Genomic DNA, 12,835 nt, shown 5'->3' with positions numbered 1-12,835 from the left:
TCTTTGTTTATAAGTTCCATGATGATACATTCCATGGCCTTGCAGACCAGGCTCATCATGCTAATGGGGCAGTAGTTCCCAGGGTGCGTGGTGGCTCCCCCCTTGTGTAGTGGGATAATCGTCACTGTGCGCCATTTAGTAGGCACAAAGCCAGAGGGAGGCTATGATTGAACATGGTACTTAGGTGGGGTGCCAGTTCATTCTGTAGTTCATGTAGAATGCAGCTTGGGATGTTGTCTGGTCCCATGGATGCTGTGTTCTTGATTTTGGAGAGTGTGGTTTTTACCTGTGCAGCCGTAATTACAGGAACTTTGCATTCTTCCGTTATAGAGATGGGCTCTTTAGGTGGTGAAAGGTGGGCAAAGTTAGCATTGAACCTATCTGCCTGGATGTTGGCAATATCAGTTGGGTCTGTATATTTAGCACCATTGTGCTGTAACTCAGAGCAGATCTGAGTGTTGCCATTGAGATTCTTGTCATAGCTATAGAATGCTTTGTGGCTGTCTTTAGAATCAGTGGCCATTTTGTTTTCATAACTAGCTTTGGAGGATTTTATCAGTGATCACAGCTTCTTACTGTGGCTGACCAGGGGGCTACTCCACTCATGGGATTTTACTCTCTTTTGCAACAGATTCTTCCTTCTGTTGTATAGATTGTTTATGGCAGGGTACCACCAGCTTGGCTTCCTTTTTTTGGAGGATAGCATCTTGGTTCTTTTTGGGATAGCACGATCCATGCACTCATGTAAGTGCTTATAAAGTGCAATTGTGTAGGATTCAGTAGTCGTAACTGTATTGTCCATCTGCATTGGTGTCATGAAGTTCACCACTTCTGTCTTAAGAAGCATGAAGTTGGCTTTGGAGAAATTTTTTACCATTGTTTCCTTAATGGGGGATGGGGGCAGGATGCAGATATCTAGGGTAATTAGCTTATGGTCGGATCAGACCAATGAGGCGTTGACTTCAGGTGTGGAACACCGGTCACTCATGTTGGTAATGACTAGATCTAGGATATTTTTGCCCCAGGTCGGGGTGTGGATACGTTGATCCAGGGCATTGGAGTTTATGAATTCCAGAAAGTGTTGAGCGAAGGAGTTGGTACATGAGTAGTTCTCCCAGTTAATGGTGGGGTAGTTGAAATCGCCCATTATTAGGGTGTTTGGTTGAACCATAATATTTTCTAGTACATCATGAAAAGAGGAGTGGGAATCCTGGGGCATGGTGGGTGATCTGTAGCAAGCTACACTTTGGACTGCAATTTTGCCCAGAGTTAGTTGCACTTGGATAACCTCGGCTGCATTATGCTGAGCAACTAGCCTGGAGGTGTGGCTATCCTTAATGAATATGGACACACCTCCACCTTAGGTGTTCCGGTCCAGGTTACATGGCCGAAAAGTGTGGTATGAGTTATAGCCTGGTAGTGCAGGGGTGCTCTCTGAAGCCTTGAACCAGGTCTCAGTCACTGCACAGATATCGATGTTGTCCATTTTAAGGAGTGCCTCGATTGAGTGCATTTTAAGATTTAGACTTCTAGCATTGAGTAGCATCACCCTCAGTTTTTGCTTGCCTGTTCCTGTTATGGTGGTGAATTTGTCATTTGAACCTTGCCTAAAAAAGTCACTATAGGGGCGGCAAGAATCTTAGCCAGTATCCGGAATCCCAGGGGGTGACAGGTGCAGGCCATCTCTGGCAAAGCATCGTGTCTGTCGACCATGTCATCCCAGGCAGACAGATACTAGATCCCTTTAGAATGGCACCACAAGCTTAGCCAATTGTTGGAGTCAATCATTTTGTCCTTGTACTGCGGCATCATTCGGGGTGATGGCAGAATGCTACTCAAGGTTAGGGTCATACCTGCCTGGGCTACAAGATCGGAGAGCTCTTCTATGTCTCTTTTCATGTAGCCCAGGTTGGTACATCTCAGGTCGTTCATACCAACATGGACAATGACAGAGTCATATTTGTACTTGTGCAGTGACCTGAGTGCGTGGGTTATGTGGTGGATCCTGGCACCTGACAGGCTGCTGACAGTAACCTTTTCCTTGTTTAGCCTGGTGAGTGGGACATCAGTGTGCCTGACTATAGAGTCACCTATGACTAGTGTGTTGGGTACGTTGTTTTGCCTTATTGGCTGTGGTTGAGTGGCACACTGAGTCTGCTGGCTATGTGTCATTTGGGTTGTGTTGGGGGGTGGAGGTTGCTTGCATTTCTGCTTTGGAGGTCGCTGTTGCTTGAGCAGATTATTATTGAGAGCCTCTGCGAATGTTTTTGTGTTTCTATGTGTGGATTTTGGTGGTGTAGATTTAGTGAGACTATGTGATGAGTGTGGTATGGTGCAAGTGTTTAACTTCTCCTCTTGACTGTCAAGTTCAGTCTTGATTGGAGAGAACTTTACCTCCAGTTTGGCTAGATAAGTGCATCTCTCACAGGTTGTAGTGTTGGGTGGTAGGAGGATAGGATTGTCTGTGTACATGAGGCAATTTCTACATTGCCCCAAGATGCCCAGATTCATCAGATAGACAGGAGAGAACACTGGGAGCTGACCCTTGGACATGCCTGAATAAAAAAATATTTTCCTCTAGATAAGTGAGGAAAGTGAGTACAAGAGCTGTTTTTCTCTAAGCAAGTGAGGAAAGTAAGTACCAAAACTGTTTTCCTCTAGATAATGAGGAAGGTTGAGTGCTGTTGTAATTAATAGGTTATTTAGTGCTTACAAGTTCTGAACAAGTGCTGATCACGAATAAGCAAATTCAAGTGCTAAAACTAAGAATCTGTATCTGGACTAAACTAGTTACAGGAAAGAGGGGAAACAAGTGCAAATGTGGGCTTTTAAATCAGAAAGTTGAGAGAGATGGAAAAACTGCCCAAACAGCCAATAACTACAATTACTGGGCCAGAACTACTCCTTATGTGGTAGATAGGTTATCTAGTGCTTACCACTGCCACTCATAAGCTAGAAGGCTTCCCTCCAACACAGAAAGCTTGGGGGGGGGGGCTCAGAAGCTTACATACGGTCCTGGATACAGCAAATCTGAATCTGGACTACACTAGTTACAGGAAAGGTGTGTGTATGTATATATATATATATATATATATATATATATATATATATATATATACATACAGAAAAGTAGTTAAAACAGCAGTAAAAACAATCCAAATGCAGTGCAAGGTAGCACACTTGAGTATGTAGCAATGTTAGACCAAATAGTTTAAAAAAGCAATTAAATTAAAAATGACTAAAAACAAATGCAGAAGGAGTCTATTAGGTAGAATGAGGTAAAAAGATGGGACTGGGGGGAGTGTCCCAGATCAAATCTACAGTGAGGGGGGCAACTGCAAAAGACTCCAAATTTAAACAACAACACAGAAATAGGAAAGGTGGGTATGGGAAAAACAACACCTTCAGCAGAGATCTGAAAAACTATCCAGTGAAGCAAAAATAACAGTGCACAACTCTGAAGTCAGCCAGCAATGATATAAAATTAGTCAAACAATAATTACCAGTACACAACTCTGAAGTGCCGGGAAAATATACTCAGCTTTGTATACCTCCAGATAGTTTGAAGAGCACTCTGTCAGGACAAAGGAAGGTTCCAGCAATGATATGCAGACTTATTCTAAGAGGGTCTAATTTTATGCAAATAATCTTTGAGATAGTCAGATAACATACAGGATGTAAAACCAGTTATACCAACGTAAGACACAGAGAAATAGGGGGAGGTGGGAAAAACACGTTCAGCAGAGCTCTGAAAAACTATATAGTGAAGCAAAAATAACAGTGCACAACTCTGACGTCAGCCAGCAATGATATAAAATTAGTCAAACAACAATTACCAGTACACAACTCTGAAGTGCCAGGAAAATATACTCAGCTCTGTATACCTCCAGATAGTTTGAAGAGCACTCTGTCAGGACACAGGAAGGCTCCAGCATGCCTGCACTAGATGGAGAACATGATTGCCATCCTGGTGGGGCAGCCTTGCCCCAGACAGCAGCCTCGACCACTGCTACTAGAAGGGCAGTGAAGTAGCAGTGCTGACAGTCCCATGGGTGAGGACTTGATTCGCACTGCTACAGTGTGGATGGTCATGGGACTGGGATTCCACAACACCCTCCCTGTCCAAGGTGTACACCCCTCTCTTGTGTCACACACCAACCCTGTCTGCTGTCTTGTCTGTCTGCAAATGCTTCCTCACTGTCCCAACTTATTTCCCCACATGTCCCTATGTCCCTTCCCCAACATTTCACTCTCACTTTAAAAATAAAAATGGGCACCTGCCCCCCCCCCAAAAAAAAAATCATCCCATACATAATTCTCCATTTAGCACATATGTCCACTGGACACACTTAATTTGGTCCAATTGGCTTGAAAAAGCAGTTAGGTTGTCGTCACCCCTCTCTGGGGGTGACAGTCCAAATTCAGCTAAAAAAAAATCTGTTGCAGTGCACAACTGTTGGTGAAGAAGAAATGAATAGCTATGATTCTTTCCTGCACCCATCCTCCACATCCCCACCTGTCTTTCACTATGTTTACCCCCTGCTTTCACCCCTTTCACCACTGTCGTATCTCCCCATTTTTCTTTTCTTTAAAGATGTTTTGCGTGATACAGCATGGCATGCCATATCACTTAGCTATGATAAATAGTGCTACACTGATATCTGCTTTTGGAATGATATTAATCACATTCAAAATGTACACCTGCATCCTATTTCGAACCCACCACTCACACTCTTTAGAGCAGTGGATCATCCCACCAAACCACACAGCTGCTAAAAGAAAACAGCTGTTTTAAGCAAAATATAGTAATACTGTAGTTCCCCTCATTAAGCATGTTTAAACAGTGCTGTGCATTGTACTTCACTGTGCAAATCAGTTACAAGATCCATGCAAAACTAGTAGTGTAATTAGAACTCAGTTACACAAATACATCACTATAAAGGCACACACACACACACATAAGCTTAGATGTAATTGAGGTATCTGATAGCAGGTAACCCTGCAGTTATGTCTACACATGTAAGAACACATTTGATAAAACATTAATGGAAAAGAGGATGTTTACTGGGACTCTGTGATACAAATACAGCACTCTAAAGCCATACACATACTAATAGATGTAAGTGCAGTATTTAATAGTGGATAACTATGGAATGATAAGCAGAACATGTAGGAATTCTGTAGCTCAGTCTGTAAAATGCTTTAAAAATAACTTTTTGGTACACATGGTCCTGGGTTCAAGTACAGCTGTGTCTACCAATGAAAATACACGTATATGTCCATCAATATTATAAAGTGTGATATGTATGTCTGTCTCGTCACCTATTTATCGACCCAAAGCAGTACAGTTGGAATGTCTGCTTCTGTGTTTTAAAGGGCAAAGGCCTTCAGATATGACCACTCTCATCCTACTCCTAGTGCAACAGGTAATGCAGTAGGCTGAATCTCCACTGGATGTTGAAGTGTGTACTGAATGTGTTCCCACTAATACCACACTGCAGCCCACAATGTTTTGCTAATGATAGTACAGGCAACCACAGCTGCATAAGTAACATACATATATGGGGGAGGTTGTACTAGACCCAAGGGCTGCCAGCACACACTCAACAGGAGAATACCATGACATAACACGCGATCTGGCAGTTGTCCACCTGCCTGACATCATGGTTAATATACACCTACATTTTTTGTGGGACACACCAAGCATTTGGCCTTGCTTTGTCTTACTGATTACATTGGCTGACACACTTACCTGACACACATACCTTACTTCCAAGTGGGGTGGCTACACTCAATCTGGCTCTGCCTATAAAATAAGGCTGCCACAGGTCCCATACTTACTCTTACAGCTTGTTGTCCTGCAAAGTGTTCACCCTTTCTGCCTATGCCTATTGCCTGCAGCATCACCTTCAGCTTCAGCCTGTAGCACACACATTTGTATGCAAATAGCAGCTGCTACAGACATTCTCTCTGCCATGACATAGGATCTGTCCCCCACTATTTTCCAACCCAACATAGACAATGTGCATTGAGGCCTTGTATCTTGTTCAGTTGTTGCATGGGATTGGCTGATTATAATGCAAATCACATGTGCTGGCTGCAGTTAGCAGTTCAGAATCACTTCCTAATAGAGAACTATGTTAAAAAGGCCAACAGCTAGGTAGGAAAAACATTGTGTATGAGAGTAACTTTTCTTGGTCAACTCATTGGCATAACATTTATATATCTGTATCATTCAATACAGGAGTATTGTACACCATCAGGTATGTAACCATTTTGTTTCCAACATGATGCATATTTGTCCATATACTTAGAGGAATGGTGATTACAGCAGTAAGCCTTGCATGGAACTATACTTCTGACATGTTATTGATCTGCAGATGGGTTACACTACAGAAGAACTAGTGTACAGAACTGGTAGAATGCTCTCTATTAAACAGGTATACCACTCTCCTGGGAATTTCATGTTGATAGAGGTTGTAATACTACACTGCTATTTATGTGGCTCTGCTTGTTTTAGATGTTATATGGGGGGGGTTACAGATATGGGCCACAGCTTAATGGAATTTTGTGTTGGTTATTTGACCATACAACAATTATCTGTCATGTCATCCTACTCACATCCACACCCTTACTATGTTTGCATCTTGTCGAATGTGAGATGTGTAACCAAGCAGTGATTACTGGTAGCCATCTGTTATTGCTGTATCTCTACATACTACACTGCCACATATGTGATCCTAACGTGTTAACCAACCACATAACTCCAAATAGCAGACACGTTGAGCCAACGAAACATAGATTTATTTTATATCCACAGAGCTTTCGGGTGATACCCTTCTTCCATGTGTAAAAAACACTCTGATAAAACTTGGTGCAGTTTATACAAGATACAGCCCACTCAGCGTCAGTTACTAATTAAACCGTCAATTACAGTTTAAAGTCATAGTATTAAAATATGTATATTATTCAAATCATACAAAATACAACATGTAGACAGATATATAAAATGTATAAAAACATATAAAATTATTTCAGCATCTGTTGTTTCTGCTTAAGTACTGGTTTGATACTTGATTGCTGTATTCAGACCAGGTTTCTTATCTGCATCTAGTACTGTTATCCATCTACATTCACATATATCAAGAGCATTGTTTAAATCACCACCTTCTATTCTTAACCACAATATCTATAACCCTAAATAAGAACTTATGCTCCTGCCCTTTCTCTTCTATGTGTTTAGCTAATGTGTTTGTACTAATTCTTCTTCTAATCTCTGATTTTTGTTCAATAATTCTATCTTTGAATTTTCTGTTACATTTACCTATATAATATGCAGAGCATGACATGACATTAGCCAAATAAACAACATTCAAAGTATTACATGTAGCAAATCTTTTTAAAATTAATTCCTTTCCTGTGACAGGGTGTGTAAATGTATTATTTCTATTTATGTCTTTGCAGCAAGTACAGTTATGGCAGGGAAAAGTGCCTCCCATATTACTTATTTGCTCTACTTTATCATATCTCATATCTTTATAACATAATCGTGATTTCAGGCTAGAACAGTTTCTATATGGAAAATATGGTTTATCACCTAGAATCTGTTTGATTTCTGGCATTGTCATAAGGATACCCCAATTTTTCTCAATGATATTCTTTACATCATTGGATTTCATTTTATAGGTGGCAATATATCTAACACCACTATCAGTCCTTCTATAAGTCGAGGTAGTATTCGTATTACCATTCATGAAGTAAGGTTCAGCTTTATTCTGTCTCGTACCTAAAACCTCGGTTTATGACTGTTGCAACATTTTCTCACTATAACCCTGCCTATTAAATTCCTGTAACATTTCCTGCATTTGGTCCATGCATTGTACATCATTTGTGTTAAGACGGCTTGTTCTAATCAATTGACTTTTTACTATACTCTAAACATTTGAGGTGCATAAATGCTATCCTTATGTACATACCTATTGGCCTGTACCTCTTTTTTATATACCATGGTGTCAGTAGTACTACCTCTCTTTTTTAATTTGATATCTAGATATGTGATCTCTTCATTAGAATATTCAGTACTAAACCTCAGATAATCAGTTGATGAATTTAAATAATCTATAAATGCCTGCAATTCAGTGCTAGTTCCATTCCATATTAGAAAGACATCATCAACAAAATGTTTCATAAATAGTATTTTGCCCTAGATGCAAATTAGAAACCTGGTCTGAATACAGCAATAAGTATCAAACCAGTACTTAAACAGAAACAACAGATGTTGAAATAATTTTATATGTTTTTTATACATATTTTTTATATCTGTCTACATGCTGTTTTTATATATCTGTCTACATGTTGTATTTTATATGCTTTGAATAATGTGCATAGTTTTTTTACTATGACGTTAAACTATAATTGATGGTTTAATTAGTAATTGATTCTGAGTGGGCTGTGTCTTGTATAAACTGCACTGAGTTTTATCCAAATGTTTTTTTTACACACTGAAGAAGGATATCACCCAAAATAAATAAATAAAATAAACCTGTGTTTTTTTGGCTCAATGTGCCTGCTATTTGGAATTCCATGGTTGGTTATTTGGATTTGTTGTGTATTCCAGCAGTTTACATTCATGTTGGTCGTATTTGTTTTGTTTTGGTATCCTGACATATGTTCCCATTTTGTTTTCTTTCAGGAGATATGTATTCCAGACATTGGGGCCCTTTTACAGAGGCAGAAAATTAAGCTATGCTGGATGCCCTGTGTCAGCATCACCAATTCCTGCTATCCAGGGGGAGGGCAAACAGGAAAGCATGGGCAGTATTGTGGCCTGACCTGGTTCACAATGTGAATACCACTGAACACCAGAGAAGGACATATGAGCAGGTGTGACACTGTGCCACAGATATGATAAATTCTGTCCGCAGAGGAGCAGCAGATATGGTCATGGATTGTAGTGTCACCAGTGGAGGCCCTGCACTGGAACAACCACTGTCAGCCACAGAGGAATTCCTGTCAAGCCTAGGAACACAGGACAGCTGTCAGGCATCCATCATATGGTATGTCATGGATGTGGCTGTCACTGTTTCCACACAAGAGGAACATCCAGGTATGCTTAGATGGATAAGCATTGGAATAGTGTAGGAGTCAATGTTTCACTGTGTACATATTTTTATGTGGGTGGCTGGTATTTTATTTTCGGAGGGTGAAGGAGGTTAGTTGCAGTGTGAATCTAATGCCCAGATTGTGACCTACATACCAAGTAAGCACAGTATGTACTTTAAATGTGAGATCTTATCCACCTGTCATAGTGTAATGTGGGTTGCTGTTTACATTACCTCTCCTTCAAATTTTCACAGGACCATCAGGAAGCAGATGTGGCCATGATCCTGCTCCTAGTAAGTATAACACTGTTGTGATACAGATATAGATTAAGTGCATTGTTCTTGCTAAAGTGTCATCCCAAGTGCGCCGGCTGGATTAATGTACTGTCTGCATGATTGCCACCCTCACAGAGTTTTACTAATGGGACACAGTTTACAGTCATAACTATGCCTTGTAGTTGTGACCACACTGATAGATTTGCAGTATTTGTAAGACAGTTCAGATTGCCTTATGTGACAACTGTGCAAAATGTTGACAAATGTCAGTATTGTACAACATTATTGCTCATGAGATTATTGAATAAGCATCTTATTATTTACAAGAAACTAAAGACGCTTTTTTTAGAAAGTAATGTCCTCAGGTCCTGATGTATGAGGATGGGCTTAAACAAGTCTGCAATACTAACAGTATTGCATATAGCTTCACATATATTGCAAGGCAGTACTGTAGAACTTAGTAGTGCATGTATTATTGTACAGCTTTTCCCTTTTTATCACAGATGACCTCTGGGGTTGGTCTCAGTCCCCTTCACAACCTGATGGCAGTTTATCTTCAGACTCTGATGATGATGGGGGCCAAAGTGAGACATGGGGTGTTGCAGGGACTGAATCTGTCACAGAGGTTGACATCCCTGTTCTGCTCTCTTTATCACTGTGTACACTCTTTATGCCTATGCATACACAGTCCTCTGAGGCCACAGATATTGGACAGTCAAAGGATGGGGACACTGAACAGGAAAGTGTGGGTACTATGGCTGCAGTGAGTGTTGATACTGGCCATAGCCAAAGAGATGGTGAGGTTCCACACAGGTGGATTGATATGGGTGCTCATAGGAGGCCAACTGTCCTTTCACCACCTGTTGCAGGTGTCCCATCATGTGTAACTTGGCATATGTTTAGGGCCATCGTGGAGGCACAGGCACTTTTTGAAAAAACCTCCACACGAATGCTCAGGGTTATAGATGCAGCACAGTCTGACATTTGTGACTGCATCCACCATGTTACTGATACCCTGAATTGTCTGACTACAGTGGAAAGGCAGTAGTCTGAGAGAGATTGCATATTATCTGTCTTGGAACGGTCATTTTCTGTGATGGAATGTCTGGTTGGAGTTGAGCATCAGGCCAGTGGATGTAGTTCAGCAACTACATCAGCTGACAGTCCACATAGCCATACTCACTCATACTCCTATAGTGGCAGTACATCTAGCACCCCAGATGTAAGTGTGCTGTCCACAACAAGACATAACAGGTCACGGGCTTGTGGTCCTGGGTGTTCCTGTGGAGAACATGGTCCCAGCAAACAGCAGTCACTCTCAGGTAGTAGCGCTGCTTTTGACTTTGGGCATGGAGATGCCAGTGCAACTCCTGGCAGAGACAGTTCCTGTGTTCGGAGACAGAAATGGTGAACTGTCAGCTCTGCCATGCAAGGATCAAAGCTGTACAACATACAGTCAAATAGGGCTAGAACTGTCCTTGACTGTATGCATGCAGATACTCACACACCACTGTCACAATCAGGTCACCTGCAGGCACACACAGCACATTCCATGGTCTATCTTCTCTGCTTCCCTTCCTGACTCTCACACATGCCTGCCAACCTATTGGGTCAACCTAGGCCTCTTGCACCACCATACAACACCCTGTGCAAGTGATGGTACTTGAGCCACATCCCTGTCATCCTTGTCATCAATGCAGGGAAATGAATCTATGTGTCTGATGCACAGGGTGACTACCTAAATTGCTATGTATTCCTTTAATACACTGTTGCCTTTCACATGTTACTTTTACTGGTCCCTGGCAGATATTGTTTCCTGGTGATTGTACTGAGCACACCAAATTATGTTGTGTAATTAAATTGGATAGTGTTGTAATAGCTGTATACTTACAAAATGAATGGTGTCTCATAGAAGTGTTTATGCTTCAGATTCAGATTTTTTTGGACACACCTAGAGCTGCATTGCTACAATAAACCCATAACCATCAGAGTACAAGAAGAAATGTCAGCACATAAGCAAAATGTCTTCACAAAGGTAAAGCAGTACAGGTGCATGGCTTGATAGCTTAATATGTGTATCACAGGCTAACAGGAACAATGGTGTCATGCAGCCTAGTTCTACATCTGTAATCTCTGACATGATGTGGTTACCTTGATAAGTGTAAGCAGGGTTCTGGGAGATGACACATCTACAAGCTATGGCATAGGAGATGCACCATCTACAACCCTGTGTTCATTACAGACATTCGGCCTCATCCAGTTATGACTGCCTTCTTCTGCATCCCATTGTGTTATTTACACATGATGTGTGTTACAGCAGAAGTGTTGTTCACATGGATGAGGTGCCTGTTACATGCAGTGTGTAGTGCCACAGTTAACATACCTGTCTCCCCAGCATGGTCTATTTATACCAGAGTCAAGGTACAGCTGTGTACAACAGGTATATCTCGTACTAGTCCTTTCTTGGATGTGCAGATGGTACAAAGTTGGACCTGACAGCTCCCTTTATGGCATCCATACACTCCCCCTCCAAAGCATGTAGGGGACAGAATACACAGTTTAGGCCTTGACACAGTCTGCATTGGACATGTTATGTACAGTGTGTATTTGGTTACTGTGGGACCTCTCTGGCTGTACCAGGTGTCAGATATGCCTGTGTACTTACATACCACAGGTGTCATTGCACTCAATGATAGGTGCGATGAGTGCCATATACAGTACAACAATGACATTCTGGGATTTACATGGCATACCTTTATCTACAGGTTGCACAACAGTGAATGAAGTCCCACATCTTACTGACCAGTGAAACTCAAAGGCTACATCACTCTCAGTGTCCATAAGTCCCTGCCTTCCTGGTCAGCTGTTGGAGGTATAAGGACAATATGGTATTGTCCAGGGAGTGGATGACTGCCAAAAGTATAGCATTGTGCATTCCTTGGCATGTAATATTTGTCAATTGTGCATTCCTTGGCATGTAATATTTGTCAATGGCTCTGTCAGCAACTGAATGTGTCTGTCAGTCCCTTTGGTAACTGTTGGTTCTGTGTGCAAAACATTGATAGTCCCTTATTTGCAATCATCTGCAAACATAGCCAGTCTGAGGTCACTGACAACGGCCGTGACTGCAGAGAAGGGAATGACTAGGAGGGGAGGCCCAGGAATGATGTCTGTGGGTAGTCCACTGGTGACTGAGCTCATTGTAGCACTGGACTACAAAATCCTATCTTCCCAGATAATGATTGTCAGACACTTGGCTATCCAACTGCTGACATAAAGTTTATAAAACACCTCTACAGTGTGTCCACAATGTATGATGGCCTAATTTTGATGAAAGTGTCATTGGGCCATGGTAGGTGGGTTGAGTCATTTTCCCCTCATCCATTGCAGTCTGTAACAATCAATTTGGTCCAAAGCTTAAGGTAGGCATGATCCGACCTTGAGCAGCACAAACTGGG

The sequence above is a fragment of the Protopterus annectens genome, chromosome 7.part0 (assembly GCF_019279795.1).
Source record: "Protopterus annectens isolate FY-2018-M chromosome 7.part0, PAN1.0, whole genome shotgun sequence".
Lineage (NCBI taxonomy): Eukaryota > Metazoa > Chordata > Ceratodontiformes > Protopteridae > Protopterus > Protopterus annectens.
This window is presented reverse-complemented; position numbering follows the sequence as displayed.